The sequence below is a fragment of the Acanthopagrus latus genome, chromosome 24, assembly GCF_904848185.1.
Source record: "Acanthopagrus latus isolate v.2019 chromosome 24, fAcaLat1.1, whole genome shotgun sequence".
NCBI classification, from domain to species: Eukaryota; Metazoa; Chordata; class Actinopteri; order Spariformes; family Sparidae; genus Acanthopagrus; species Acanthopagrus latus.
In genome coordinates this window covers 5,868,388-5,883,022 of record NC_051062.1, presented here as the reverse complement: position 1 = coordinate 5,883,022, position 14,635 = coordinate 5,868,388, and the positions used below count along the sequence as shown (strand labels likewise).

The following is a 14,635-nucleotide window of genomic DNA, read 5'->3' as shown; positions in this document are numbered from 1 at the left end:
AATGTGCAATTTGCCGTCTTCTCAAGGATGTGTGTGGGCTTGAACTCGAGTGTACCGCGCAGGGCATTTAAATAGCAGATCTGAGGCAGCCGTGGCCGTACCTGTCATTAAACGCATGATGCCGCAAGGTCGGAGCCCAAAGCACAATTTGTCGACTGTGAGAGAGATGCAAGAACTAACATATGCTGTTAGTTTGCCACAAGATAGTGTACAATCTACCAGCAGGTATGCTGAAACAGTTTGGACTTGCAATATTAGGCTTTGGTGGTGCTTCGAGGATTCTTCTCTCCCATTAGAAGAATCCTTTAAAGCCTGTTTTTGATGAATGGTTAGCGGTGGTTGGTTTATGGTTGGTCAATGGTTTATGCCGGATTGCTTCTTTCAAATGGTTTATTGTAAGGACTTATAATAACCAAGTGAAGATTTTTTTGGACTCTCATCAAAAATTTTATGTAAAGTAAATGTAAGAGGGATTAAACAATTTCTACTGACTCAGGGAATCGTTGCATTTATTCTGCGCCCATGTTTTATATCAGGGGTCCACAGCTCAAATCATCTTGGGGCCTCTGTTGGTTTTGTCAACTTGTAAGAGGGCCAAGAAAGCACCATTCTTCAGAACATTTAGTTTCTATTGCCATTGTTAACATAATAATACAAAAAAATGCAAACAGATTTAAACAGTTAAAGTAGTAAAGAAATAAAGTTTGAATACTTTTTAAAGTGTAGGAGAAAAGATCTGCACTTTTTCTTGTCAGACACCTCACAGCACTTCTGCTCATATTTAACAAGAAAGAAACGCAAACAGGAGCAAACAGTCCATGTTCTCAGCAGTGGGCCTGACAGCAATTACATTAAAATTGATCCACTGTCAGCACTGAAAGCATCGTTTACCTGTGACGAGTCCACTTCAAAATAAAAGTCAACTCATGTTTTTAAATAGAATTGTGCTTTTATTTCAGTTGCATGCTGTAGTTTAAATGAGTGAGTAATAACAGCGACGACCAAAAAAGATACTGAATAAAAAATAATGTTACGTCCCGGGTTATATTATATGTTCTCCATCCGACCAGGTCACTACAAGTGGCTTGGAGACCCCTGTTTGATATAGATCATCAGACGATGCCATATCCACTGTCCTTCACTCTGTCTCCACAAACCTGGAAAATAACAACAGCCAAATCAGAATGCTGTTCATTGACTTCAGCTCTGCACACACACACACACACACACACACACACACACACACACACACACACACACTGTCACCCATGAAGCTCACTGGGAAATTTACCAGTGTTGCAAAGCTGCACACTGAGAACAGTTTACTGCTCAACATAAGCAAAACCAAGGAGCTGATTGATGATTTTAGATTAGAAAAAAAGAAAGCAAAGACACACACACACACACCCCTGTCTACATCATCTGCTCATGAAATATTCATAAGCCCTTTTGATTGGGCACACTGGGTTCGCAGGACATTTAAAAGAGTCCTGCAGTAGTCTGTGATCTCTGTCGACCTCTGCTGGTTAAAGAGCCGACACTACAGGTGTGCTATGCAAGCATTCCACAGCAGACAAAGTGTGTGCACATGCAATCATGTCGTGTCACGATAGCTTATATGAGGGACAGTGGAAATATATTCATAATGTTCAGCTTAAGTCTGTGTATTCGTTTGACACTAAAATTTAAAGGTGGAGAATGAAAACTGAAGCTCATAAATTGCACTCTTAGAGGTCGTATTCGAAAGCCTTTACCACTTGGCAGCCATCTTGGCAGCAGCTATATTTGGCTGATAAGATCAGGGACCTATCGGAATGAATAGGGAGAGAGCTATAACTTCTGTTCTGAAGGTGCACTGTGTAGTTTTGGGGGAAGACATTTTAACGAGAGGGAAAGAATAAACTGAAAAAAAAAAAAAAACTGACCTTACAGGTGGTTTATATGTGGCGGACCCTGCCACCTTTCTAGCTTCAAAAACAGTGTTCTGGGGGACCTTATTTTCCTCCTCTAATGTTAGCTTGGATTGACTCGAGCCTCCAACAATCCTGCAATGGATGGATGGATGGAAAGACACTAAACGAACGAGCAGCTCTTTGTTGAAAGTTATATAGTGTTGCTGTAATGTCCAATGTTTGGATAACCTCACATTTCTTGGTAACCCTGTGCATTCGTGTGACATCCTCCAATTCAGGGTCTGTTGGCGGTCCATCTGCAGCCGCACCAAGTCAGTCAAAGCTATGGATCTCAACTGGGAGCTCGTGTCAGCGCAGCAACATGATTGGCTGATACATTTCCCAGTTCAGCTGTTTTAAATCAGACCATTTGCTTTTGTTGGGGAATGAACAAACTGACCTTAAAGGACAACGCGGTTTCATACTGATTTGGACCCTGCCATCTTTTCTAACTTCAAACAGTGTTCTGGGGACCTTATTTGAGTTCATATTATTACCCCATTAATCCTCATACAGCTGATAAAAATTAAAAAAATAAAAATAAGTTACTACATTTGGTACAAAAAATGTTCCATGTCACAAACTATATATTAAGATTATTTTCAGCTCTCAGGGGAGTACATTTTCCAACCAACTTCAGAGTCAGAAATTCCTTTATTAGTCAAGGAAATGTGTGCGTCACACACTTGGGGAGTGTCAGTCTGTCACTGTGGGAGCTGCCCAGTGCTGTGGTAGTGTCCAGCAGTGGGGGGCGGGACTCCTCCACCAGCAGTGACGACAGCCTATCCATCACCCTGCTCTCTCTCCCGCCACCACCTGCACCGGGTCAGGAGCGCATCCCAGGATGTAAACAAAACTAGGAGGACTAATAACATGTATATTGACTCCCAAATAGTTATGTTATTCTAACCCTTTGAACACTGTTTTGTTTACATGATGCCACTGTTTTCTTAGATGAACAAAACACACACAAAATGTTATTTATCAAACAGTACACTAGATACATCCTATCTATATAGCAGTTTTTGTTGTGCTAAATATGGTCTTTTATCAGTTGCACAGGGTCTATATTCTATTATGAGACAAAGTCCCCTGTAGGACACAAAGGAAACAGCATGTTAGTTATCACTGTGCGCAGTACAAGTGCAGAGACGAAATGCAGTTAGTGTCTAACCAGAAGTGCAAAGTATGTACAGTATAAGTAGACAGATTTTATAGTATGTACAGTATATGAATATGACTGGCAACACTAAAGGAAGATGCAGTTTGCACAATATGTAAGCGTGGGATGCATGACTTTATGCTACAATGACAGTGAGATGTAAGCTGGATTATAGACATATCATATGAGCTGGAGGAGGCTGAAATTCAAAAGGAAAACAAGATCTCCCAAAATGTATGCATTAATACAGCCACAATGATCCAAAAATTAAAGTAAAAATAAAAAAAAAATCCCTTCCATGATTTACAGAGTGAGCCGATGCTTCCCCCCTCAGCGCTCGCAACATCTGTGACAAATTTAGTCCTGTGATAAAACTGCACAGTCACTGTGACCGGTCCACGGCGCACCTGTGCACTTACCATGCCGTTTCAATCAGCGTGTTGATGAGCCGCACCTGTCAGGTGGACGGATTATCTTGGCATACATTTGTGCCCCCCTCCCAAAATCTGAGAGAAACCAGCCGCTGCATCGGCAGGAAAAGATATTCAACATGTGGAAACGGAAGTTGAGTGTGGCGTCACAGTGTAACACCTACGTTGACCTTTCAAACTAAGGCCGTGACTCATCGTGACTTTTGGTGCTGGACAATAGACCAGCACCAAAACACCAAAACACAGCATATGCTGGTTGTTGGTGCTGGTCTATGCTGGGTTTCTCCAGCAGGGATCAGAGTCTTCCGGTGTTTCCCCTGTCTCTAAATACACAGACGCCTGGGTTGATTTGAGGACAGCGACTTGAAAACAGCGATGAGTGCAAATTAACACCGCGGCCCGGTGGGGGGAGGCTGCACACATCAATAATCCCCATCAATCTCTGCAGCAAATTAAGGAACTGTGTTCATTTAAAATCCAATTATCCTCATTATTGTCAGCGGTTGATGCATGTTAATGATGCATGAAATAGCCGAGCAGAATTTTTTGAGGCCAGCGTTATGATTTACAAGGCCGACGCCAGAGGAGGAGAGCGCAACTACAGGAGGGCGCCACCAGATGGAGGAAGAGCTCCGCGGTGGGATTCTGTGGATGGCGAGCGAGAGGCAGAGGCAGAGCTGAGGTGTGATTAAAAAAACACAGGGAGACTGAGGAAAGAAAGACTGACTCTCGATAATTAGCTCTTCATTGAGGCACATTTTTAGACATTGGAGCGATAAGTCGCACTCGTGGAGGGGGCTGTGAGTGGAATGAAAAGATCATCAGGGAGCTGATTTAGTTTTAATTTAAGTGTGAAACCTTCAAAGGCAATTAAAAACCAAGCTGAGCGTGCTCCTACTTGTGTCTTTGTGTACATGCGTTCATGTCTGGGAAATATATTTTGGAATCCCGCCAGTCCGTCTCCTGTATGTGGAAGGTAGGCAGGGTAAATGAAAGGGGGGCCCGGTTGCCATTCAGATCACGTCCTGGAAACTGTCCCACCGGCTTACATGGCAATAAATTATTGAATCTTCGCAGCAAGTTTGGATGATTGTTGTTGCTGTTCTGTGCTGGCATGGAGTGATGTAACTTTTGAGAGTGGAAGTAACATTCTTTGTAACACACTCTTTCTTCAGTTCAGTAAACCTGACCACAACTGCCCAGAGGTTCAGTTCAGGAAGATGTTGAAGCAAGAATATACGAATAACTCCCAAAAATGATTAAAGAAATATATCAAAATAAAGGTGAAGTGAGGTCAAATGTTCTTGGAGTGTGTAGAATATCCAGTAATTAGACAGTGACACTTGAAATTCAGTAAATTAAGGGAATAAGTCAATACATGATTGCATTCTGTCGGTAGTCCATCACCTAGCTTCAGTTTTGGCCCGTAAAGGGAAAAAGTCTGGGCTCCACTGACAGTTTCACTGATACAGTAGCTAACGGTGGCTCATTTTAGCTAATTTAAGTTGATTATATATAACCTGGTCCTGATACAGCGATGGTTTACCTCCCAGGGGCAGTCTAGATCCAGCATTCTGGAAGGCCTGGGTTCTAGGCCAGAATAGGGCCGGCTATAGATAATGATCCTTACACTTGGCCCACATGCAGCAATGAATTATGGCCTGTATTTGATCCAGATCTGGTAGCCAGAGCCCGGGTAACTTCAACGCATTAACTGGTTTCAGCCACATATAACTCTAATTGGCTTTATTCTGGGCCCAGAACCCAGCCCAATGTTTCTCTGCTGTATTATGTCAAGTGCACCCGCGTTCCGGCTACCAGATCTGGACCATAATTCATTGCTGTGTCACTGGGCCGGACCAGTTTATCCAAAGTGGGTGGCTTTACTGACTGTTTCCACTCACTCGATGATTGTTTCTCTACTTGTGCTGCTATTATTCATTGTTTCAGTAGGAGTTACACAGTCTCACTTTAATGCATCAGCTGAAATAACCACAATCTACATGCTAATGCAACACATATGGAATTTTCCCCTATAGATTCCCAAATAACAGTTTCTATCAAATGAGCTCTTAAATGAGCTCAAAAATCACCCTCTAAACTCCCTCCAAATGGTTCCATTATAAGGTTTATACACAGGGGCAGGCTGTTTTTTTTTTTTTTTCAGATCCAACCCAGAGAGAGCTTTTATAAGTCATAAACATCATTGATGACTTATTATAGCCCAGGACGGGCGATTAAACTGCACCCGTCTCCGAAATCTCTCGGGGTTAGGAGACGTACAGAGGGGGATCCTGCCTTTTTAACATCAAAGTGAAAGTAGCAGGGCCACCTTTTATTGTGAGACGGCTGACAATGCTGTGCATGCATTTTCAAGAGTGGAGAGGAGGGGAAGGATTAAGCGAAGAGTGCAGTGAAAGCCTCAGCTGTAAACAACATGACAGTTACCAAAGCAGTAAACTGGGTCTAATCCCTGTTCTGTGATGGGCTCGACTAAACACAAAGGGGAGCACAAGGTCAGCGTGCCATTCAAACCACAATACATTTCATGACAGAAAAACAAATGTGATGAAACAGAAACAGCAGAAATTAGAAAGCAGGTTCTGACCAACACGTTCCCACCCCCACCTTGTCAAAACAGAAAGCTTCGTCGTTGGCTTTATGCTTCAACCTATGATGCTCCATCTGATCCACCTCTGGGGTCAGTTTTGCACATGAAGGGCACTGCAGTCAGTCTTTCTCAATGAAGGCTTTGCGATCAGGTTAAAAAATAACATGTAATGTCTGGTTAGGCTTATAAATAAAGCTGACTGACAAACAGTTATGACTTATATTGACTGTTAAGGCACTAAAACTACTTGGTTAAGTTCTGGCTCCAAAACTACTTAGTTAAGTTTTGGCATTTAAACTTCTTCTTCTGAAAAACATGCATTTTATCACTATTAAATAGGACGCAAACCGATTCTCTTGAGGGAAAGTCCTGTGTCTGACCCATCCAGTCATCCCAACCATCCCCGTGACTCAGACCTTTCTTGCTCTTCACACTACTACTACCTCACTACTGGGTCACCTCACGAAGTGATGCTCGAGGGGGTAACCGCAGTGCCACGCCACTGCATAGGCTGCCGCATTTGACACGTTCAGAGCGAGAACTGGCTGTTCTGACCCGAATGCTCTCCTCATCAGAGCGGCGTTTGGAGTATCTGTGCTCTTTCCAACGACTTTGAAGTTCATAAAAGCGGTTGAGTGTGCACCACCCATCACAGATGGTCACATTGAACACACATCACACTGAATTAGGGCCACGGCACTTCCAGGATGCTCGATAAGCCACTGCGAACTGCTGCTTCCACACCTGCACTGTGCAGCGGGCAGATTTTGGAGGGCTTCATTTAGCAGACTGCAGTATATCTTCAGGCCTGAGTCCGAGCTGGCAAGAAACCGCAGACATGCCTATAGTCAAGTCTCAATAAACTCAGTGAGCTATAAATAATGAAATTGCTCTAAATAGTATTGTAATTGGGACTAATCCTGCTTGTTCCCCTGCCCGGCAAAGAGCTATTTGTATTTATTAACTGTGTGAAGGCTTTTATAGTGCCAGATGTTTTTTACATGATTTCCATTTAATTGTTTATTTTGCAGGGACGATACCCATTGATCAACTGCAAAGGAGCTAAAAGAGTTAGATAAGAAAGCCCGCTTCCATCTGTTGTGCCTGGTCAGATGTTAAAATAAAACCTGAATACATTTACAGTTTGTAAACCGAGTAATCTGATTATATCAAACAGCTCAACTATTGTAACATAACTCGTAAATGTTTGACTGTGACGACAGCTGGTGCCTGGGTAAATCAAGTTTCGGGATGCAAGAAATCAACAGAGGAAGTTTGGACGTGAGGTTTTTGTTGTTCTGATAAGTCGAGCCTGTCATCTCGGCAGCGAGCGGGTCAGCTGAGGGTGATTCCTCACAGAGTTCATTTGCAGATTGACAGAGAGCCAGCTACTTCTGAAGCCCCTTGGGGAATGAGTCTAAATAGCATGTGTTGCATCAGCATGTAGACAGTAATTTGACTGCACACAGCAAAAATAATGAGGGGTGAGGCTTGGGTTGAATGCATCTTGCAAAGCGGCGGCGAGGTCAAACCAGGTTCAGCTACTGGCCGGATTGAGTGCATTATTACGTCCAAATGAAGGCAGGTGGGAAATTTAGTTGTGATGGTGGGTCTAATGCAAGATACTGGCCAGCTGCATTATGGGAAATGCAGGTGTTGGAGCTAAACTGTTGAGGGTTTGAAATATGAACGCTGCGCCTCAAACCTGCACTCTTTCCAGATTTCCTGTTAACTTCACTAGTTGCAATTGAAAGTATGCACGTAAGCTTATTAGAAAACGAGCCTACTTCTCACTTAATTTATCGCCTCACTAAACAGTTCTGTGATCAGTTTATAGTTGCAGTCACTAGTCGTATTCAATACAGATTTCCTAGTCTCAAAAGTGAAGCTAATGTGGAAGCTAACTCAGGTGGTTGCATAAACAAGTCAGCACATAAGCCTCTGAAAAAATGACCCTTCCTCTCACCTGATTTATTACCTCAGTAAACAGTTCTGGGATCAGTTTATGGTCTCAATCTCTACTTTTATGTCTTCTTCAACACACCATGACCATCATTTCATAAATTCAGACCCGACTTAGAATAAATCGACGATAAAACTTGCATCGCTTTAGGCTAGCTTGTCCTCAGGTTCTCAGTCCGATCCAGTCGTGATGTACTCGTTGTGATTCCAAAGGATTCAAACCAACGAGTGAGGTCATGGTGAATTTACACTTGATTAAAAGTCAGGATAGCTTGGCCTCTGTTGCTCTGATCTTGACCACTTCCTTTTTTTTTTTTTTTTTTTTTATTCTTTCTGTAGATCTGTCTCTGGTAAATCCCCCAACATAATGTGAGTGTGTCACTCATTACATCTGGACAGCAGACATTTTAAGATCTGTGTGAAAACAAAGATCTTTTATTTTCATGCCAAATGTAGCACTCGGAGCAATTTCCTGCATATCTGATGAAATTGATGCACTCATGTGATTATCGGAATTTCTCGGGTTGACTCCACATGCTTGAATCTTGAACGCACTTATGAGTTGCTATGGGCAAAAAATGGTCAGATGAATGATAATATCTCCATCTGAAATTGAGCAGAACAAAGTTACTTAAAATCATGAGTATTGTATTGCCTCGCTCCACAGCCCTTAAAATTCTCGATAACATAATGAAAGCTGAACTTGAGTGAAAATGCGCACTCCCCGCTTCGACGCTATAATTAAGAAGAATACGTCTCCTCCTATTATTCCTCAGAAGCTGGGGATCATTTGCACACTCTTCTCACAGTTATTTTCCCAAGATATCTGGGGTAATGAGTGGAGTGTTGCAAAAGAAAAAAAAAAAAAAGGCTCTTTTTTTGTGTGTGTTTGTGTTGTTTTCTCGGCACTTAACAAGCCGTGATTATCTTTTCATTATCTGTTTGACTTGAAAGGTACATCCATATCGAGCCCGAAAAACATCTCATACGCCTGTTAATCCTTGCGTCTATTTATTTCCCTTTTTTTTTTTTTTTTTTTTTTCCAAAGCCTTAATGGAAATGTTGGGAGAAAAACAAGTTATTTAAGGCTTGTCTTATGCTGTAGATCTGCAGCCCTTTGTCCTACTTTCCTATATGAAATGCGCTGAACATAGATTTGCAAGGCTCATGTGCATGTTTTTTACGATTGTTAGCCAGAATTAAAAAAAAAACAAAAAAAAACAAAAAAACATAAAAAAAACTCAGAATGTCACGTGCGGTCGGCAGATGAGCCACCAGGAAGCCTACAGGCCCTTTTTGTTTCATGACTCAGATGTGATTTGGTTCATTTCATTTAGTCGGTAAAACAGATACAGCATGAGGCTGGGTGGGGGGGGTGGTCACATTAAGGACTGAATTATTCTGTGTGCTGAAAATGTGCTGCTCGTTCCAACATGGGCTATGTCATACTGTCTTTGGTGACTTCTCTGTCATAACTGAGGTCTGTGTATAGGTGCAGAAGCTGCGTTTTATCTTTCATTTGAGAGAGGTTACGTAATTTCCCATGATGTCAGGCAGCATTTCAATGCACTCAGGGTTATTTGAATAAAGCATTTTTTTCTTTCTTTTTTTGAAGAAAATCACAATAACTCAAACGATTACACAGTCCGAGACATCTGGTCACTCCAGATTAGCCCTCCCAAATACTGAGCTTGAATATTTTTGAGCCTCCCGGTGAATATTTATTTTTGCAGCGGACATTGAGCACAATCCCTCCAGCTGAACAGGTGCTGAACTAACTCTTCATGCAACCTTATCTATACATAACGCCCCTAGAATATAACGCCCCCCCCCACCCAACCACCCACCTCTGAGACGTGTATCCACATGCAGACTACAATGTTAGCATGCAGCAGCATTTTGTTCCTCCCTTTGAAACCGCGTGACTCATACGTTATCTGGGGATGTGTTTTTGCTTCTCCCAAAAGGTCACCGGCAAGTCAAGTGTTCGCGAGATCAAACCTCGTCTCCGGATGATGTAAATATGTTAATCAAAGTCTGTTTTTAGCAGCAATAAAGAAGCAGGGAAAACATAAGCTTGTTCTGTTCAAGCGGCTGCCCGCGGGCCGCATCCAGCCCAGAAGTAACCTCCCTGTGACCTGGCGTACATAAATCGGCTATGACAAAGTATGTAAACCGCACACACAGTGTGTATGTCCGGGTACGTCTCACACACATATGCGCATAAGCACCATCTCATCATGCCACATCCAGAAAGCATGAAACTTTTTTAAAGGTGCAGTATGTAAGAATTGTAGTCAAAAACATTTAAGTTAAATGAACTAAAATGATCAACAGTGTGTAGAAATAAAATGTTTTGACATTATGTTAAAGGGGCAATATTGACCACCAGTCAAATTCATAGCAAAAGCAAATAAGGAGCAGTGTATAAAGGGACCAACCTTGAACTGCTTCTATCTGTAGCTGCTGTTTTTAGCGAGATAGATCAGTTAGCTATGCACCAGCAGTTGAGACTGGTAGTTCTGGGACCAGATGTGTATTGCCATTGAAGCCGCTCAATTTAAGAGCTTGAGGGGCTTTAGGGAGGGTTAGGCCGGGCTGGGGCTCGCTGGTTAGCATGCTAACTTCTCTGAATAAACGTCATGATGCTGAAACTGTTATTTCTTCCCATTCTGTCAATGTTTTGGAGTCTAATTTTTTTTCTTACATATTGCCCCTTTAACACAAAGATTGTGCCACATAATACCTATGGTTAGCATAATAGCTCCTCTGCAAAACAACATATAAATAAGAAAATGTTAAAACTGTTATTTTTTTTTAATTCTCTTCATGTTTTTAGTTAACTTTTAAATGTTTTTAACATAATTTGTACATTTTGCCCCTTTAATGCAAGGATTGCATTAAAGGGGCAGAAATATCTATGGAATTCAACATGCTAACAAGCGAGCCCTGGCCCATCCTGTCATGGTGACAAGTCCTTCTTTACTTCATCACCCTCACCCAAAACGCCAAACTTTCGGAAGACTCTTTCCTGAAGAACCACTGCAGAGGAAGGCTGAATGTCAGAATGTGGTTGTATTTCAAAATATAATTTCCCTTCGTTTGAAATAAGTCATTACCAAAGGCTAAAATATGGTGAAGTTTGATGACACTTTCAAGCACATCTCCACATATTTCCAGGTTTAAACATTTGTAATTAAATAGGGCCTAACATAGATTTTAAAAGAACCGAGCTAACATCATAATATATTTCAGAAGTCTACCCGTCATGCTTTAAAAAAAAAAAAAAAAATATATATATATATATATATTAATAACAATCCTTGTTTACCTGTCTGCCGCCCTCACTCCGATCTTCCTGTCATCGTCGGATGTGTTTAATCAAACCCGAGATTGATCGCTAATTTCGATGCCCAGGCAGGCTGTGTGGGTGGCGCGGGCAGGTTGGTGGGAATTAATGCCATCGCCGACAGCATCGATTCATCCTTAACGTCCTAGCTAATGTCAAGCTGTCTCCAGAATGAAGCATCAGGTCCCAATTATTCAAGCAGAGCTGTACAGTAAACAGAATTGAATAAATGAGGGCGGATGAATAAGTGCTCTGTTTATAGATATAGGGATTAAGAGCAAGTTAGTTTCCCCACGTGTTATGAACCGACGTGGGACTCGAATAGACATGCTGCGTTTGCGTGAGTAAGCCCTCCTTTGTTTGGACACTTTCTGAGCCGCTATGAAATTGCGATAATGTGATTAATTCCCCTCATCTGCAATTATACGCTGTGACATAAAAATTGTTAATTACCATCCGAGAGCAGAAAATTAGAACCAGAGGGGTGCGCTTTTGTGTGTGTGTGTGTGTGTGTGTGTGTGTGTGTGTGTGTGCGTGCATCCTCCAGGGGGCTGCGGAGGTTGTTTTCTAGTCCCTGACACATTTCCTTATTACCTGCATCAAAATCGTGTAATTCTGATTTAACGCAATCCGCGATTTTTATGAGCTCAGTCAGCTGCATTTACTCTGGGCTGACTGATGAGTCCCTGGCAACTTGAATCGATAAAAACACTGAGACATACACATTTTTTCCATGTGTCGCCTGTGATATCCTTCTAAAATTACCCGCGTGAGAAAAAGACAAACAGCTGATATGAACAAATTTTTTGTTTTGTAGTTAAAGGGGCACGCCACCTATTTTTTCTCAAGAATTCAAACTCAGACTGCTTGGGGGGAAATTGTTGAATAATGATGTCTCCTGTAGCTTTGGGGCATGGAGTCTGACACACGTGTTCAGGATCTCAGGGAAGAGACTTGTGTTGCATTCTGGGATGTGTAGGATCTAGCGGTTGTAGAGTTCGGCCCACAAAAAGGCTAAAAGTCAAGATATCCCAGACTGGCTGCACCAATTTCAACTAATTATTCATCATTATTACTCAAACCGAGTCTGCTAACTTTATTTGTGTATGATGAATAATCTCATTGTAGTCTGGAAAATAAAACAACTTGTTTATGGGGGGACTGTAAACATGGTTGAATGTACAAATGAGAGAATTAAAATCCTTCTCTTTGATAGAAGAACTGTATTAATCCCTTAAGTAAATGTCCATTTTAACACAATTTCACACAAACACTGTAAGTCCAAGTACATAATAATTGTTTGTAAAATATACTTGAAAGCAGAGCTGGCCAAAGTATGGACCACCAAAAGATACAGTTTAACATAAGAGTGTTATATAACTGTGCATTTTAATTTCATTTTACATGCAAAAACATGTAAGCAACATTCTTGTTGATTACAGCTAAGATTGCAGCAGTTGTCCCCCAAGTGCTCTTTTTATTTTTTCCGCCCCTGCCCCTCAAACATCCTGAGTCTGCCACTGCCGAGGCGCATGAAAAACCTGCTATCGGGTCATTTATGTATCATTTTTTAGCACTGGATGCAGATACTGAAGGACCTCAGTTTTTAACAGTTTGAGTCAGAATGAAGTGTAAGACTAACACTGGGAGACCTGGATGTGAATTGCAGCCCTCCATGACGCCTCTGTTACATTCCCTGTTATTAAATAAACTTGCGTTAGGTAACTTAATCTCTTCTTTGGAATCATTTTTAAGCGTCTGTGTGTGTTTAGCCCCTTAACAATGATCTTCTTAAAACAAGGTGTGCGCCGGCACGGCTCTGTGCATGTGGGCACCACGCCGACGCCCGCAACTCATTGTCAAGGGATTAAGACCACTAAGCTAATTCAGCGGAGTAATAAAGGATTTCTGTAAACTCCAGATTAATTGGGATTAAGCACTCAAAACCTTTTTTTAGGTCCCGTCGAGGCTGAAAAGAAGGTGAGAGGAAACACTCTTCGCTCCTCCGGCGCCGCTCGCCGCGCCCCAAGGGAGCCCGCATTGACAACTCCATGATGGCCGCCACTTAAGAATAAGACTGTACGGTGAGGCCACCACAGCGTGAGCCACCTGTGTGTCTGCTAATGCTCTTTTTTCCATGCTCGTGAGAGTATCGAGTGCGCTTTCACATCGGGCTACACATCTTTTCTTCTGATAATCAGGGCACTGACTTCCTGAAATAGGGCCTCGGCATCAAGCAACTGCATGAAACGGAGAAAAAGAGGGAGGGTATTTGTGGGTATAAAAAAGGGTTCAAGTTGGGAAGCAGTTGCCTTTCAAAACCCCTTCGCAACTTATCTGCCCAATTGCTTTTTTTTTTTTTTTCGACAGCGAGGGCCGTTCTGCTCTCTTGCACCGTATTTGTGTCCACAAGCCCTATTAGCTCTCGAAGCTCAGCCCCTCCTCAAAGTTTTTCGAGAGCCGGTGCCGCTCAAGAGCTGCTCGGCGGCTTTAATTGCTTCCTTGTGGCGATATTTTAGTTAAAATATGTTGTGTTGTGTTCATAATTCTTAAATACGATCAGGCTTTAAAGTAAAGCCTTGTTTCCTTGTTAATTTCCATATAAGAGGGGACATTTCATGCTCCTCTGTGACTTGGGAAACTTCCTCAAAAGTGTGGCTATAACAGGTCAAGCTGAAAACAAGGATCCAAAGTACAAAGTAAAGCATTTATGAAGCACACAGAGCTGCAGTGATTCATACACAGACTTTTAGAAAACCATAGAAACTACACTTCTTCTTCTTGGCCCCATGAAACCACTTAGCCATTTGCTCAACTTCCACCAGCCTTGCGAGACTCTAGCTCCGGCACTTGCTCCCCTTCTTGCCAGAACCAATTAGGAGCCATTTATTTTCATGACACATATTTCGGCGTGGGGGGGTCACGTGGGCGGGAGGAGGGCAGAGAAAAAAAAAAGAAAAAAAAAAGAAAACAGAAAACGCAGGGCAGGTGGAGCGGCGTTAGGAAGCGCTGTGTTGTGTAATCGGAGTGAATAAACAGATTAATGAATGGGCAAAACAGCTAATCAGGAAAATTAACCTTGCGAACCCGAGGCGGTGCTTTCGCACACAGTTACTTTTTTATTTATTTATTTTTTTAGCGCAGACACAACAGCCCCTCAGCCCGGAT

General features: G+C 42.2%; 1 long non-coding RNA gene across 1 annotated transcript; it reads right to left on the bottom strand.

Moving 5' to 3' along the window:
• Positions 1 to 929: 929 nt before the first annotated feature.
• On the bottom strand, positions 930 to 2,302 carry LOC119015550. Its single transcript, XR_005073385.1, has 3 exons — positions 2,147 to 2,302; positions 1,926 to 2,045; positions 930 to 1,157 (listed from the first exon to the last, which is right to left on the bottom strand). It is a non-coding gene; the product is annotated as an uncharacterized LOC119015550 (long non-coding RNA).
• Between the last annotated feature and the right edge of the window lie 12,333 nt (positions 2,303 to 14,635).